Source organism: Panthera leo, chromosome E1 (assembly GCF_018350215.1).
Source record: "Panthera leo isolate Ple1 chromosome E1, P.leo_Ple1_pat1.1, whole genome shotgun sequence".
NCBI classification, from domain to species: domain Eukaryota; kingdom Metazoa; phylum Chordata; class Mammalia; order Carnivora; family Felidae; genus Panthera; species Panthera leo.
The window spans coordinates 15,839,489-15,856,851 of NC_056692.1; the positions used below are offsets into that span (position 1 = coordinate 15,839,489).

The 17,363-nt window shown below is 45.0% G+C and overlaps 1 protein-coding gene and 1 long non-coding RNA gene across 3 annotated transcripts in view; one reads left to right on the forward strand and one right to left on the reverse strand.

Annotated features, from left to right (window-relative positions):
- Positions 1-17,363, reverse strand: part of NXN (nucleoredoxin) — a 158,410-nt gene that overhangs the window by 45,341 nt on the left and 95,706 nt on the right. The gene's annotated exons all lie outside the window — the stretch shown is intronic.
- Positions 4,467-4,869, forward strand: LOC122207274. Its single transcript, XR_006196752.1, has 2 exons — positions 4,467-4,557; positions 4,727-4,869. It is a non-coding gene; the product is annotated as an uncharacterized LOC122207274 (long non-coding RNA).

Here is a 17,363-nt window from a genome sequence, read left to right on the forward strand (position 1 = left end):
CCCTCCCTGCCCTTAGTTGGAAGGTGGCAGAGACCATCAATTCGCCCTAACCAATCCATCCAAAGGACTTTACAGAAAATACGCCAGCAAGGTTTTCATTTTGTTTAAAAAAAAAATCCATGCTAAGAAGGCTTTTTCATCTGAAAACAGAACCCCTTCCCCCCACAACTGAGATGGGGTTAGCACAGAGTGGGTCCTGAGGACAGCCTCCTCCATTCTGGGGGTGCTGACAAGCTATGACCTTGGAGCTCCAGGCTCTGATTTTCTATTAACTCTCAAACTCAGCACTAGACAGAGCTCCTGGACCAGGTACCACGGTGGAAAACTCCAGTGAGAAAGGGGCAGGTTTCATGACCTGTGGCAACAAGGGAGTTTTGAGATGTGAAGGGAGATGCCATCCTACCACCGTCATTTTCATGGGGCTCAAAACCAAAAGACCAGCTCACATGCCCTTCACCAGATGCATTCCTCCAGGGGAATAAATCTCGTGCTGCTTTTGCATCCTCAGGGCCTCGCATGCAGTGGGCACTCAATCAGTGATGATGACCATGACGATGTTCAGGCCAAGAAAGAGGGCACTTAACTGGCTCCTCGCGTTCGACTCTACAGACGCAGCACGAAAAACGAGCAAGCTGGCATTTTATTTTCACACATTCATCGTGGTCCCTAAACAGCTACTAAATAAGTTGCCTTCCAAAAAGAAATCAGGCAAACAGGCTCAAAGCTTCCCGCAGTTTCCAGGAGATGAGGACTGTGATGGTGTAACACCTCCTAACCCCTTGCTGAAACTTACAGGCCAGCAGGGTGAGCTGAGCGTTTCCACGTCCACTCTTGAAATGAAAACAGGGGCAGAAAGTGTGGTTTGTGAGAATTACAGAGATGTTTATCATTTTAGTGCCATCCAGACCTGTTCCACAGTGGAGCTATTAGCACTCAGCAGAGTGCTCCCTTCAAATTTCCTACCTGATTGTTATTACATTGGGTGTTTTTGCTGTGTTCTCCCCTCCCCCCCCCCCCCCCCCCCCGCCACCCTCCGCTGGCTGCACGAAAGCTCTGTTTCTTGGCAGAACCTTCCAAGTGCCCGGTTAAACCCCTTGTTACCATTTTCCTGCCTCAGGAAGGCCCACTGAGCCCCGGCCAAATGACAAGGGGAGGAAAGGAAACATTTACAATGATGTGAGAAATTCCCAGTCTGGAAAAAAAGATCAAAGAGGACGGTCATAAGGCACCATTCTGCACAGAGCCTGGCACATGAAGGTCCTCCGTAAATTGGACCGGATTGGTCCATGACGAGAACGACATTACCTCACTGGGAACCCGGCACGCTCCTCCGCGGCTCTGAAACCAGCCTCGGCCACACTGCTATGGACCAGCTGTGTCCCGAGTGAGGGGAGTCATGTCCTATACTAAGAAGCTGTGATCACCATGCTCCTAAAGGCCTTTATATAGAAATGGACTGTGGCTTGCACTGGTCCCCTCTGCCAACTCTTGAAATGAAAGGGTCCATGGTGAAATAAATAACAGCAGGGAGAGAGAAAGAGGGAGGTAAATTGTTTGGAAAGTAGAAGACAGGGTGGAAAAGATGAAATTCAAGACAGATGTAGGAGAGCCGCAAACAAATGTCCTTGAATTTATGCATCCAAGTGATTCATGTAGAATAAGGAGAAAAGGAGCTACGTACCCTATATAGAAATAAATATGGGAGTAAACACAGAACAAAGTATCATATTCCCGGACTCTTACAAAGAAACGTCGATTCACATCTCTCTGCTAAATAAAGCTGTTATAAAACAGGGTGAGGGAAGGGTCTAAGATGAAACTATTAATTAAGCAGAGGTTCTCTGCTGTCTTGTCACACGCAATAGGACGTCAACCACCAACGGTTCATGTCCAATTACTGAGCGCTGATTTCTGATCTCCAAAAGGTAACTTCTGCCACTTGCTTCACACCAGCAGAATTAAAAAAAAAAAAAAAAAAGGGGGGGGGGGGTAGTAGTATTTGCCAGGTTAATGCCTGGCTGCGAAGAAAAAAAAATCAAGCAGGAAATTTAGATGGGCGTTTCCACAGACACACAAAAGTCCAAGATATTGGCCGGAAAGGCATTTTTACAATGAAGTATTAGTGTGTGTTGTTTTACTTCTAAACAGCTAACTCAAAGGGGCCACCGCACAATTGGTTCCAAATGCTTCATACTGAGAAGAAACACAGGCGGCCTGCCTCGCTGGTTAACTACTCTCAGTTTGAGACTTCAGATGGTAACAAGAAAGCAGAAAACGGCATGAATGTCCCCGGTTGCTATAAGTGCTAGAGAAATGGGGTGAAGCAGCGTCCAAGTATAGGACACGGAGGGTGGGGGAGATGACAGTGTTTCCTAGATAGATCAGGTGCTTAGCGCAACTTCAGACCTACACCATGCATATGGCTAGCCAGTTACTCATCAAGAGACATTTACTGAGCATTAAAACCTAGCAAGTATTTGTGCCAGATGGTGTGGGGGTATAGAGATTAAGGACAAAGGTCCTTGCCTTCGAGGGAGGAAAGCAGCCTGTTAAGTATCTGAACCTGCTTGCTATTTGGACACTCCACTGGGATGCTGGTCCTTGCCCCACATCCCCAACCCCCACAGTGGGACATGTTTGTTTCATGGGCACCAAACTCGGGCCACAGGTGACTGCAGCAGGTATGAGCATCTGATCTGAGGCCAATCATACGCTCTCCTGGGAATCTAGAAATTGGCTACAAAGACAGATTCAGTAAGGTCAGAGCTTCCCAACCAATGTGCAACAAACAGGTTAGAGGCAGGCGCCTTATTGATCCTCTCAGCCCTTGGGACACCTGGAGTCCCCACACCCTCCATTACTCCTTGGCCTCTGGGGGCAAGCTGCCTGTGCCTTCATCCCAGGGGACAAACAATGAGCGTTTTCTAAGTGTGGCAGGGATGCGGAAAAGGTGGAGAAGCACCAAGGAGACGGCGGTGGAGGCGAAGCGGAGGCAGGAGTAGGCTTGCGGGACCAGCGACAAGCAGAGAGAAACAAAGCTGACAGAGACGGGGCGGTCAGGAAGACAGATGGCAGAGAACAGAGACACAAATGAGAAACTGCAGCCCCGAGGAGGAGGGCGAGAGGGCTGGATTCTGAATCCCGCTCTGGTCCTCTGTGTCCCAGCTGAACTCGATTTCCTGAATCTGGATGCCCGTGTGATTAACAACTGTATTCTGAGAGCCTAACCCAATCTGCTCATGCCAGCTTGAGTGCATTTCTGGTCCTCGTAAACAACCTCTAACTGGGCCAGATGTGTGGATATGTGTGCATAGAAGGCCCGCGTGCACCATGAAATCCTCACTGCTTCGAAAGCAAAACTGCATTATGCCCTGAAGCCTTCCAAATCCCTTTCTCATATATCCTTCTTCTGTCCCCACGGGAACCTGGGACCCTGAGGAGGAAATTCAGGGCGACGGATGCAGAGACTGGAGCAAGAGGACTCCCTCAGGTGACAGAGCAAATTGGCCAGGCTGTCCAAGTCGCTTCACTTGTGTGAGAAAGTTGTCTCCATTGTAAAGGTGTCTCTTTGCTCTCTGCCAGCCAGCAGCCCTGACAATAAGCCCTCACTTCTCCAACGTGAGCCTAAAATACTCTATGTGGACGTGAGAAAAAGCAGCCTGCCTCTCCAACTTGTGGGTCAAACTTGCCCCCTCGCCACCCCGCATTGAGTTCCCCGGTAAAGGGGTGGCTCTCCCTCCAGAAAGGTTTTACATTCTCTTTGGCTCCAGAAGACGCTGCCCTGAGCTGAGTCGAGGAGAAGAAAGTCTGAGGTTTCTACAGACAAGACGAATGGCCACTTTTATGAAACCCAGTGTCCTTTACAGCACATTCCCAAGGTCTAACAGCATTCATGGCATTCAGAAGCAGACATGGCCAGTCGCCACCAACTTTTTGTTTCCAAGACCACTCGGTGAGGTGCTGCCCTCGGAAGACGCTCCCAGCCTAGGTGCACCAGCATCTTTCCTTCAGGCTGATCCTAGAAGCCACTGGTGCCACAGAACCCAAAAGGGCAGAAAGTGTAAAGTTTCTGAGGTTGCAACCAGACTGGCTTTCTCCTCCAGAACAGAAATGTCCCAGTGAATCAGACCTTGAATATGCCACTAATCACTTGCTTAGGAAACTTAAGCTGCTGAGGTCTTCTGAATAGAAACCACACACAAAGTGATTCTCCAGAAGAAGCACGGACTTTCTGGGACACACTGACCGTTTTCAAGAGCTCAGTAATCTTCTGTCAACCTCTTCCAGAACCGAACTGTTAGATGTCAACAAGCTTCAAACTGGGCTCCAGACCACCCATAGAATCATGTGTGTCCAAAAGCAAACAAGTGGATTCCAGTGCCCCTGAGCTCTGTCCTTTGTGACACAACAATGAAGACCCCAAGTTCTGCAGGCTGAAATGACGGAGGCCAGGACAAAGGGTAGGGGGAAGCCCTGCCTGCCCCTCTGAGAGCAGCTCCGGGCCACAGACAGAAAGGGAAAATGCTCGGAAAGCACGAGGCAGAGCAAGCCGGAAAGGTGAGGGGTCACCGAAGTGACCCAGGGGTCACCGTGTCCCCCAGTTACAGTGGAGAGCAGGCTGAGAGAGCAGAGCGGTGAAATGGGCCAGGCTGTCCAAATCGCTTCACTTGTGTGAGAAAGGTGTCTCCGCTGTAAACTAGGGGAAATGACCATTCTTGTCTCACAGAGTTGCTATGAAGATTGACTGACCTAGAAAATCCAGATGGCTCCTTCCAGTGTGCAGATTTCCCCAACCCAGTTGTTCACATATATCACTGACAATGTGTGCCCCTAACTCTTATTTGTTTTAAATAGACTCTTTAAAAAAGATTTTATTTTTTTTAAGTTTGTTTATTTTGAGAGAGAGAGAGAGATTGAGTGGGTGAGGGGCAGAGAGAGAGGGAGAGAGAGGGAATCCCAAGCAGTCTCTGTACTATCAACTCAGAGCCCCACACCGGGCTCGAACTCACAAACTGCGTACGAGATCATGACCTGAGCTGAAATCAAGAGTCGGATGCTTAACCGACTGAGCCACCCAGGCGCCCCTAAATAGACTTTAAAAAACAAACAAAACACAAATTTATCTTGAGAGGAAGTTTTATATTGCTATTATAAGTAGAAAACCAGTATCACCAAATAGAAGGTATGTGTCAAAATAAAAAGAACAAAACCCAAACAATTATTAAACTTGATCCAGCCCCTGGTGCCTGCAGAGGGCTCTGAGGTCTGCTTTCTCTATTGGAAAGGAGGTTAGCAAGGGTTCCAGAGGGTTAAAGAGGGAGTGTGCATCCAGATTGTCTCCTGATAGAACCAGCAATTTAAAATAGAGGATGGAAAAAGCATGATGTAGTTTGATCAATGGCTCCGATCCCAGTAACAGTCCTGCCACCTCAAACTCCTTTAGGTCCTGTGCCAGTGGAAGCAGTGGTGAGAAAAGGGGGTGAGAACCTAGGGGGGCCCAGCTCACCTCTACATGCTGGCTGTGGCCCCACTGCCTCCAGAAAGCTCTTCACCAAGGAGGAAACCCTGCTGGCTCAGTCTCACTGGTCACTGAGGCATCGCGATGACTTCCTCCCCACAAGCCCCATCAGGGAAAACCCACTTCAGCCACAGAAGTGGTGTCTCCATCAAGGAAACTTATAACACTCACCATGATCAGGAAGTTGGCAAGGTCTCCTGAGCAGTTGAGTTACATTTATGCCAAACCTAACTGTCTCCACCTTTACAAAGGAGGCCTGGAGTTGTGTCACATAAAAATTGCAAATTGAAGAGTTTCACCAACCATGTTTAAGGCAGCATTTCCCCAGAAAGACCTGCATCAGAATCCCCTGGGGTGATAAGAGATTTCTGGGCCCCACTGTTGACCCACTGACTCTAACCCTCTGAGGGTGAGATGCAAAAACATAAATTTTAAGAAAGTTGCCAGACAATTTTTACGCCCACTGAAGTTTGAGTCCTGTCTGCTCTTTCCTACATATCTCTCTGCCCCAACTGTTTTCCCCTTCCCCTGGAGATATACATATACATACACACACACACACACACACACACACACACACAAACACACACACATATATGTATATATATATATACGTATATATATGTATGTATATATATACGTATGTGTATATATATATATACGTATATATGTATATATATATACACGTATATATATATATATATATATATATATATATATATATACATATCTTTCTTTCTTTCTTTTCTTTCTTTCCTTCCTCCTTCCTTCCTCCTTTCCTTCTTTCCTTTCTCCCTTCCTTCCTAAGTTTATTTATTTTTTTTGAGAGACAGAGGGAAACAGAGAGAATCCTAAGCAGGCTCTGCGCTATCAGCTCAGAGCCCGATGTGGGGCTCAAACTCACGAATTGTGAGATCATGACCTGAGCCGAAGTCAGATACTTAACCCAGACGCTCCCCCACCCCCACCTGCCGGTATTTCTTACTCATCCTGGAGATCTCGGATCAAATGTCTTCTTCAGGAGAGCCATCTCTGCCTACTCCCCTCCTCACCACCACCCCCCCCCCCATCTAGACCAGGTCCCCCATTATACATCCAAGTCCTAATGTTCTTCCTTCACAGCACTGATAACAACTTTCATTATATGTGACTTGTCAAAATAATGTCTGTCGTCCTCAACGGCCTGCACAGGACAGGGCTGATACTGTGCCCAGTGGCCGGCACAGTGCCAGGCACAAAGTCGGCACACAATAAAAATATTTGCTGATGAAATGAATCAGCCAGGAATCAGCACCTGAATTGTTGTTGTATTTTTTAGTTGAATGGGTTTTTAACTGATTCCATGTGCTCACCTGAGTGGAGTGTTAAAATGTTAGAACTGTACATATACTCACATAGGAGAGGTTAAAAGCCTTCACAGACCCCCTCCCTTGTCCCCCTCCCCGGCTCGTTTTAGCCCTTGAATCTCCTGGGTCCCACTGTGCCCTAAGGAGATCCAGGAGAGCTATGCCCAGGGTTGCATGCCAGCTGAGGGAAGAGATCACTTTCTACCCAGAGTCCAAAATAGCATTTTTAAGGCTAGTAAGAACTTGACTTGCTACCCTAAGATCAATTTATCCCACAAGTTCTATTCATGAGTGAGTCTGTTGAAAAGTTTTGTTTGAATTAGTCCAATGCTCTCTGAAAATATGTCCCAGAAGGAAGCAATCCTCCCATCCTTCAACGAGTATAGACACGGCCCCATCTGATCTCCCACCAGTTCTGGCAGCCAAACACCCACAAATGTTTAGCTCTGCCATGGGATATGTAGAATAAATTAAGTTTAGGGGGAAAAAAATCATAAAACAAGCCTCTAAGTCTAAAGACTCTGTGTACCTTGGCTGGGGAAATGTATGTGCTACAACAAATCAAATCCAGTGTGCCAGAGAACTCAATCGAAACCAGCAGAAAATGATTCCTGTCATCTGAGACAGGCAGCCCCACAGCAGTCCCTGAGGGCAGATGGAGATAAGGGGGTCTAATCTAGGCCCGCATCTGCCAAAATTCTTTGCAATAATGGCTGAAGAAAGAAATGGCCTAAAACCCGAAGTAAGAGGAGATGGACATTCTAAAGTCAAGGCTTTGGCGAGCACAAAACAAACATTAAACCCCCTCAGGTTGGCTTTCTCACTAAAGTCCTTGCTTCCAGAATTCTGACCGGAAGCACTGCGTGGAAGGGAATCTTAAGTCATTGTGGGGCGGGCGTGCTCTAGGTTGGGAACCCACCAGGTCTTAAAATACGGCTCCATTAGTCTTGCTAAGTACTTGCCTCTGACTAGAAGCTCCACAATTTCCAGGGCTGTCCCTGCCCTGCAGCTGGATGGCTAAGTTCACTCCAGCTAATCAGCCTGCAAGGCCCAGCCACATCATCCACAGTAAAATGGGACTTACTGGTGAGACACACCCATCCTTGGGAAAAGAGGTGACAGAGAGTACAGCTTAGCTATTTGCTTAGTAAGTCGGGATTTCTCAAGCCAGTGTTCGATATGAGGGGCAGGTCACCTCACACCCCTGTTATACATTTCTCCACTCGGTAGAGAAATCCATCAAAAGCATCAGAATATCTGTGGCTCTGATGGACCTCTGCTTCTTCAGATAGGAGCGGGTCATGAACTCAACCCTGGGCTACTGAGGCTCATTCAGAGTCTGCACCGTTACCATTCATGAGTCATAATCAGAAATGTTCTCCTGAGGGAGTGGTTTCAAACAGATCAGAACAGATTTCCATTCTAGCCTCTCTTCTTTGTAACTTGTTTCTTTTTTATTACGTTTATTTATTTTTGAGAGACAGAGAGAGTGTGAGCAGGGGAGGGGCAGAAAGAGAGGGAGACACAGAATCCAAAGCAGTCTCCAGGCTCTGAACTGTCAGCACAGAGCCCAACGCGGGGCTTGAACTCATGAACTGTGAGATCATGACCTGAGCTGAAGCTGTAACTGACTGAGCCACCCAGGCACCCCTGTTTCTAATGATCTAATAACTGATGCTACTTTTCGATGAGCTGGGCACATGCCCCTCTAGAACAAAAAGTACAGACAGGCCTTCTTTCCCAACCTACGGTGCAAGCTGGCCGCCTCAAACAGACAACTGATTTCGCTAATTGTTGCCAAAAGGGCTCAACACCACCAAAAGCCAAAGTTATTGTTTTTGGTAGACACTTTCCAACTTTTTGTTGATTGGTAAATGAAGCACCAATCCCCAGTGACAAGTTGCTTCCTTCGGTTACCATCACACCGAGTTCACCAGGAACCAGGATCAAAGCTAGGTAGTCTGTGAGGGATTTGTCGAGGGCTTTCTTTACCAAAGTGACACTAGCCGTTAGGATATGTAAACCTTTACGTTCCCATGGAGCAGGCTGTACACATCACCATGACGCATATTCTTGGTCTCACTGTAAATTCTACTTTGTCCTCTCCTTATTTTTATTTTCTATTTTATGTATCTTATTCCTTGAATCTTATTTTATCTTGCCACATTTTATGCTTCCTTTTCTGAACATGGACTGGAATATGTATGCCTATATTCTGTTTCTAAAGGAAACACTAGTGCCTTGATTTGAAATAAGGGTTGTTGTTTTTTTTTTAAGTTTATTTATTTGAGGGGAAGAGAGAGAGGGAGAGAGAGAGAATCCCAAGCAGGCTCTGTGCTGTCAGCGTGGATTTGTGTCAATCCCACAAATCAAGAGATCATGACCTGAACCGAGATTAAGAGTTGGATGCTTAACCGACCGAGCCACCCAGGTGCCCCTGATATAAGGGGTTTTTTAGATCTATGCCAACTACTACGAAACCCCTACTTTTCAAGGACATTCTAAAAACTTGAACATAAAAGCTATCTGTATTAGTGGTTCTCACCATCCCAAACACCACCAGGGCAGTCAAAATCTGTCACCGGGCAATGTTTCCCTAAGTGGAATCCCTTATCCATACCTGAGGGAGGTCACTCTTCAGGTGGCAGAAATATTCCCCACTAAATAATACTGAATCAAATAGCAATCAAACATTATTCCTTTTTCAATTTTCTTCCGGTCCTCCCAATTACTTTAGGGGAAAAGTCTTAGTTTGATGTTAATAAGTGACTACCATTTCTCTAGCACCTGCTCATCTCCTTTTTTAACAGCGGTATAAGTCAAAAGTTTAAAAGTGAGCTTATTTAAAGGAAAATATTAAATGAATGGTAATACAGCTGGTATTCTGATGTGGCTAAACCACAAAGGGGGTACTGGAATGACCGAGACATGGAAAATATGAGTGAAAACCTCACATTTCTCTTTTTAACCTGTATCTAGCTGAGAGCAGGCAGTGGTCAGTTTTCAGAGTTTATTTGTTCTGAGCACCCTGACATAATCAAATCAGGCTTCATCCTCCAAGGAAGAACTGACAACATTATTTAATATTGGCAGGATCCGGTTCAAAGGCCATCCCATCCTCACGGTCTGGGAGAGTTTCGTTACCAAGAACATTCATCATTCAAGAAAAAGACCAAACCATTCCAGGAAATACTTTCAGAACCAACTTCCTGTTCAGCTATAGTTTTATGATTAACCCTTCTCAGTCTGACCCCCACAACCATGTTTAATGGAATCTATTAGACGGGTTTATCCACATTTACCAACAGTAGAAAGTTGTTGCATAGAAGTGAGATAAAGAGTCACTCCCTCAACTCACCAAAGGAGTTAAGACCAGAAATACTGCAAGAGATTCCTACTGAGGTCATTTGGAGTTTAGGGGAATTTTTGGTTTGGGTTTTCTCTTAGTTTTAATTGCTTATAAAAAGCTCCTTAACGTCAAGTGAAGAACAACAACAAATGTGAAAAGTTAACTTCCCCAAGATGTTTATTCTACAGAAAAAATGTGTTCCCTGCAACTCTGATGCAGGAGGGGATTAAAACTAGATACTATGGCCTGAAAAGGAAAGGGAAACCCGAATGACTCCAGTACAAAACAACAGCTGTGCTCAAAGGTCCGCCAGAGAAGCAACTTATCTGCTTAGTGAAAATCTGTTTCACAGATCCCAGATCTGCTCTGGGGGTACCAGCGTCAGACCCACTTCTGTCAAAGGCCGGTAAACAGACTGTCAAAAGCAAGCTCAGACATCTTCATTCGATCTAAAAGGCCTGTACCTCAGGTCCTCCCCGTCACCCGTTAATTATCTTCCCACAGAGAGCTGTGCCCTTTCGCACCAATTACCAAAGCAATAGACAAAACTAAGCAAATGAGCAGAGCGGGGGGAGATGAGGACCACCACCCTTCACTGTCCCGAATCGGTCTCCTCTGGTTACAGCCGACCCTGAGAACCAGCACCCCCCTCCCCCACTCCTGGGGGGTGCGTGAAGAAGAGCTACAGGTACAGTTTTGCAATCAGGAGGACAGAAAGAATAAATCAGAAGGTAACGTTTGGACCACGTAAATATTTTATGTGCCAGAAGAATACAATCAAAGAAAAAGCATGAGAGAGGGGCGCCTGGGTGGCTCAGCTGGTTAAGCGTTCAACTTCAGCTCACGTCATGATCTCGCAGTTTGTGAGTTCGAGCCCCGCGTCGGGCTCTGTGCTGACAGCTCAGAGCCTGGAACTTGCTTTAGTTTCTGTGTCTCCCTCTCGCTCTCTGCCCCTCCCCTGCTCACATTCTGTCTCTCTCTCTCAAAAATGAATAAACTTGGGGCGCCTGGGTGGCTCAGTTGGTTAAGTGTCCGACTTCGGCTCAGGTCATGATCTCACGGTCCATGAGTTCGAGCCCCTTGTCGGGCTCTGTACTGACAGCTCAGAGCCTGGAGCCTGCTTCAGATTCTGTGTCTCTCTCTCTGACCCTCCCCCGTTCATGCTCTGTCTCTCTCTGTCTCAAAAAAATAAACATTAAAAAAAATTTTTTTTTAAAAATGAATAAACTTAAAAAAAAAAAAGCATGAGAAGAAAAAGCAAATCCTAAAGTTGAATATGAACAGACACATATGAACCTAACTGTATATGATGATTATTACATCATCTGTGGTAAAAAAAAAAAAAAAAAGCGAAGTCATTCCAAGTGACTTCTGGATACAGTTCTCTGTTCACTTACCTGGATGTAGTCAAAAAAAAAAAAAAAAAAAAAAAAAAAGAAGAAGAAGAAGAAGAAGAAGAAGAAGAAGAAGAAGAAGAAGAGGAGAAACCTTGAATTTTACTTAGTAGGTTTATTGTTGGTCCTATCAGTGTTATAAAGTTGCAGACAAGGTTCTCACTGTGGGACAAGAGGGATGCAAATATGCAATGAGAAAGTCAGGGAGTACCCTGTGATGCTGGTTCTGAATCGAACATATCACTACAAGCTCAAGATTTTAAGTGAATTTCTTAGTTGTATCTACTTGAAGTGTCTGGAAGAAGGGACTCACCTAGCAGTGGGCATACGTGATGCCCACACCTTGGTTTCTTTTTTTTTTTTCTCTTTTTAATGTTTATCTCTTTTTGAGAGAGACAGAGCATGAGTGGGGGAGGGGCAAAGAGATACAGAGACACAGAATCCAAAGCAGTCTCCAGGCTCTGGGCTGTCAACACAGAGCCAGACATGGGGCTCAAACTCATGAACTGCGAGATCATGACCTGAGCTGAAGTTGTGGACGCTTAACTGACTGAGCCACCCAGGCACCCCACGCACCTTGGTTTCTAAATACCATTTCTCTAGCAACAGGGAGCAGGGTTTCTTAGAGAAACAGCTGATTACAAGACTGGGGCAAGAAAAGCCCATGTCGAGCCTGAGTGCCTTTCTGTATGCCAGCACAGCAAGGAAACACTTAAAGAATGTTGGGGACACGTTAAAAGGATCCGAGAGACATCTTGAAAAGGTTCCCATTTATCATGTTTTGGATGATTAGAGCATGAAAAAGAATAACAAAGTTAATAGACTAATTGAACTCTTTAAAAATCCATGAGTCTGAAGTGATCCTAAAAGGGGAGGGGGTGCGGCGCAAAGGTCTCTTCTTTATAAAAGACTGCAAGCTAATAAACGTGGGCATGTCAGAATGCAAAGATCATTCTGCAATGACCAACATAAAATGTAGGCAAGGACCATCAATGTATCAACAGATGCTAAAGCCACTGGGTGACAAGTTAGTGGGGACAGAATATTCCTATGGTCCTAAAGTATCATAGCATTTATTGCTAATTATGAGTGAGAAAATGCCTTTACCAGACAGAGAGATCTGGCAGGACTTACTTTAACCAAGTGTTTAAACTCAGCATCACCAGTGGCTACAGACTGTTTCTAGCTCTCCAAATTCATAGATGTTGAAATCTTAACCTCCAACATGATCGTACTAGGAGGTGGGGGCCTTTGTGGGGTGATTCGGTCACAAAGGTGGAGACTTCATGAAGGGGATCAATGCCCTTATAAAAGGGGCTCCAGAGAGTTCACTTGCTTCTTCTGGCCACGTGAGGACGAAGCGAGAGCAAGGCCATCTATGAGCCAGGACATGAGTCTCACCAGATACAGGACCCGCCAGCGCTTTGATCTGGGACTTCTCGGCCTCCAGAACTGTGAGAAATAAAGCTTTGTTGTTTAAGTCGTCCAGTCTATGGTATTTTTGTTATAGGCTCCCAAATGGACTAATGTACTAACAACAGGACAAAACCACGACACGTCTCCTGGTGAAATACAATAGGAAGTATCCATCACCTCTGAACTGTTGACAAAAATGCTTGAGAGGCATCTAGGTGGCTCAGTCAGTTAAGCATCCAACTCTTGGTTTGAGCTCAGGTCATGATCTTGCAGTTGGTGAGTTCAAGTCTCGTATTGGGCTCCATGCTGACATTGTGGAGCCTGCTTGGGATATTCATTCTCTCTCTCTCTCTCTCAAAATAAATAAATAAACTTAAAAAAAAAATGTCTGACTTGAATCTAATCATGAGGTAACAATTACACAAATTCAGACTGAAAAATTCTAGAAGACACTTGATCTATCATGTATCATATACCCCTGTTAAATTTTTTTGGATATGATAATGAGACTGTTGTTATGAAGAGAATATCCTTGTTCTTAGGAGATACATAACTCTAATGTTTGGAGTATCATGATGTACACAATCTACTTTCAAATAGTTTGGGGGAAAAAATACCCACCACTCATATATCTGTACAGATTTATATCACAGGTTCATAAGTAAGCTCTACATCCATGTGGGGCTTGAACTCATGACCCTGAAATCCAGAGTCGGATACTCTACTGACTGAGCCAGCCAAATGCCCCAAAGGTTTTTTTTTTTTTTTTTTTTAGGTTTGTTTATTTGAGAGAGAGCGAGGGAGAGAGCAAGAGCAGGGGAAGGGGCAGAGAGAGAGAGGGAGAGAGAATCCCAAGCAGGCCCCAAGCTGTCAGCGAGGAGCCCAATGCAGGGCTCGAACTCACGAACCATGAGATCGTGACCTGAGCTGAAACCAGGAGTTGGACACTTGACCAACTGAACCAGCCAGGTGCCCCACAGGTTTATGTCACAGGTTCTTAAAACCAAGATCCGCAGACCCGCGGCAGCACCAGCAGCAGCAAAATGCTTACCACAGGTAAATTTAGGTGTGGGGCGTACGACGGACTTTCATGATCTTATTCTTTAGCTTTTCTGTAGGTCTGACATTTCCCAAAGTGAAAGGCTGGGAGTACAGAGAGAAAATGTTAATCAATTTCCTTCTCAGGGAATCTAAAGATGGTTCTTCCTCAAGCTGTTGGTTCTTGAATGTGCAAAAGTGCTAAGTCGGACTGTTCCATGTTCTCTGCTCCATGTATAAAGTGTGACTAAGGCACCAGCCTCAAAGGGGGTCGGGGGTGGGGTCGACTCCACGAAGGGAATACAACAGAGGAACAAATGGAGCTCTGCCATATAAATGGCTGCCTCCGGTGTTCGGGCTGTTTTTCTCTAATAAACATCGGTTACACCAAGAGGAATGTGAAGCTTTGGAAGAACTCATCTTGCATTTCTTACCTCTCTAGATAATTCTCGGGTCCAGCATCTCAGAATTTTTTTTTTCCCTTTTTTACCAGACTTCTACCGGGAGAGAATTTCCAAGCTAATTGCAACGGAAACCATAATTACCTCAGCCCTCACTCTGAGGTTCTTCTAATTAAAGGGCCTCCTTAAGGAATGTATTTGGCATTAAAGGAGCAGAGAGGATGATGCACAGTTAAGCAAACTGTTATGAAATCTGCTGAAGACGTAGATGACCCAGGAGCTGCTCAGCCTGTCTGCCGCCCAGGGAAGGGCCAGATTCCCTGAAGCCTTCCCGCTCTGTTAATTGTGAGAGGTGAAGAAGGTAAAGGAGCTAGAAATTGAAGGGCCGATTCTGGCATTTTATCTCCTGCTTAAGCCCTTCCCAGAGGCCCGGCTTCCACGGCTCAGAACTAGAACCATCCCCGGGTTTATATAAAACCATGGCATGGGACTAAACAGATCATCTTGCCCACACGGAGCGGACAAGAAAACCGAGGTCCCCACAGGTCATCTGTCTTGCTAAATGTCATTCACACTCCTCGCAGGTGCTGCCTTACAGTTTGTAAATGCGTTTGCCTCCAGCCTCTGTATTAAGGAGCAGCAACATTTTCTGGGAAGAGGAAACTGCCAGCATTTTAGGCCGGCTGTAAGCAGCTAAAGTTAGACCTTTTCTATCAGGCAGCCCCAGCTCTGTCCCCTACACGAAGGGCTTTGGCAATGTCATCGAAGTTAACAACGTACGTATCTTTTGTCCTAGCAATTCCTGTTCTAGAAATTTATTCTATAGATATGCATGCATGAGTGTGCAAGAATGTTAATCACAGCCATTATTTGAAATAGCAAAAGACAAAGGGAGAGGTATAATGTTCATTTATAGGGGTCTGGGTATGTAAATTATGCTATACGCATTCAATGGGATATAATGCTGGTATTTCAAAGACTGAGGCAGTTCAGCAAGTGCTGATAGGGAAAGACTGTCAAGTTTCATAATTAATTTTTTAATTCAAGGTTCTTCTGTAAATGAGACAGACATTATCCATCCATATATGCATGTTTATAAATACACAGAGAAAGGTACGTGGATCTACTCCTATTCCCACTCCTATTCGAGGAGGACATGTGATTACTGAGTTACACCTGTGTTTTACCCTCTAGTACAGCTTACATTCTTTAACCGTGTACAGGTAGCTCTGCTTTTATAATTAGAGAAAAAAGGGGAGAGGTCCTCTTCTTTTAGGAAAAGTTCTGGCAGCCTTGGAGGCTCTCAGTCTCAGCCCAGACCCTATCAAATGAAGACTTTTTAACCGAATTAGCAATTAAACTTCTGGATGTGAGCTAATCTAGTTTGCTATCTCAAAATATATACTCTTAGTGAAACAAATGATTTGAACATGGGTCAGGGCAAGGCCAGCATTCAAATACTGCTGTGCTGCAAACCCTCAGCCAGTGCCAGCCTCAGGCTGGAGTCGGAACATTTGAGTGGAAACATTTTACAGGAAAGAAAACTGATGCCAGCTTGGTCAGCAAGTTCTCTGGCTTCTCCAGGGAATTCTTTCCAGTCCTTCAAGTTATATTCAGGGTAGGGCTTGCACAGCTACAAAAGTATAGTCTCGCTTTGTTGAAGGAAAAGTCCAGTGAAACTGTGTAGCTACAAGACACCAAAGACTTTTTCTCAAAGGCTGGGAGAAGAGCAATTTGGCCTTCTGGATAATCTCAAACTTGTGATTAATAAGAGAAGGATTTAAAAAAAAAAGAGAGAGAGAGAGAAAGAGAGACAGCCTCATTTGGGAGATTCAAATGTTTAAACAACTATATGAGCAATCAATTAACTTGCAAAGGATATGCAGAATATGTCAAAATGTAAGTGAAGGTCCTGGATGAGGACTCTCTGTCTTGTCATTAGAGACCCTCAGAGTTACAGGAACTTGACCTATTTTGAGGGACACAGGGGCAGGGGGATGTGACTTAGGTTATGGGCAAGGCTTGTGGGGCTTCCTGTGTATCATCTCCTAGATGGACCCCTGGCAAAATCTCCAGTGGACTCGCTGCCTTCATTCTTGAGACCACTTACCTCCATCTCCTACCCACTGGCCACCTACAGGCTTATCATAAAACACCTGTTTAAAACCATTTCATGTTTCTTGCAAGACCTATATGAGTAAAACTTTTTGAAAACTACAGAAAGGGGCTCTTGGGTGGCTCAGTCAGTTAAGTATCTGACTTCAGCTCAGGTCATGATCTCATGATCTGCGAATTTGAGCCCTGCATCGGGCTCTCTGCTGTCAGCACAGAGCCTACTTCAGATCCTCTGTCCCCCCTCTCTCTGTCCTCCTCCCTGCTTGCACATGCCCGCTCTCTCTAAAATAAATAAACATTTTAAAAAACTACAGAAAAACACAAAAATGACCTTGTAAAATGCAAAGAAATACTGTTAGTCCATCAGAACATGGAACATCACAGAGAGACATGTTCTTTCTAGGTTAATAGTGTAGATCAGTTACAGTGATCCCAAAAGAATAACATCAGGTTTGCTTTAAAGTTCACAGAAAAAAGCAGCCAAGAATAGCCAGTAAAGCCCTGAAAAATAGAATAAAAATGCAGGATTTGTACTGCTGGCTATTCAAAATTATCATAAAGTCTCTATACAGTGGGTTTTGGTACATCACAGGAAACTCATAGAACAGAATAGAAAATCTGCAAATACATCCAAGTGAATATTAAAAAACAAACCAAAACACCACATATTTCATGTTAAAAACGTTTCTGACACCTTCAAGATGAAGTTTCAGCACTTTCCCACGTAAGATTTTTTGCTCCTATCACTCTTTCCAACTGCTGACCTTATACTTCAACATTCACAAC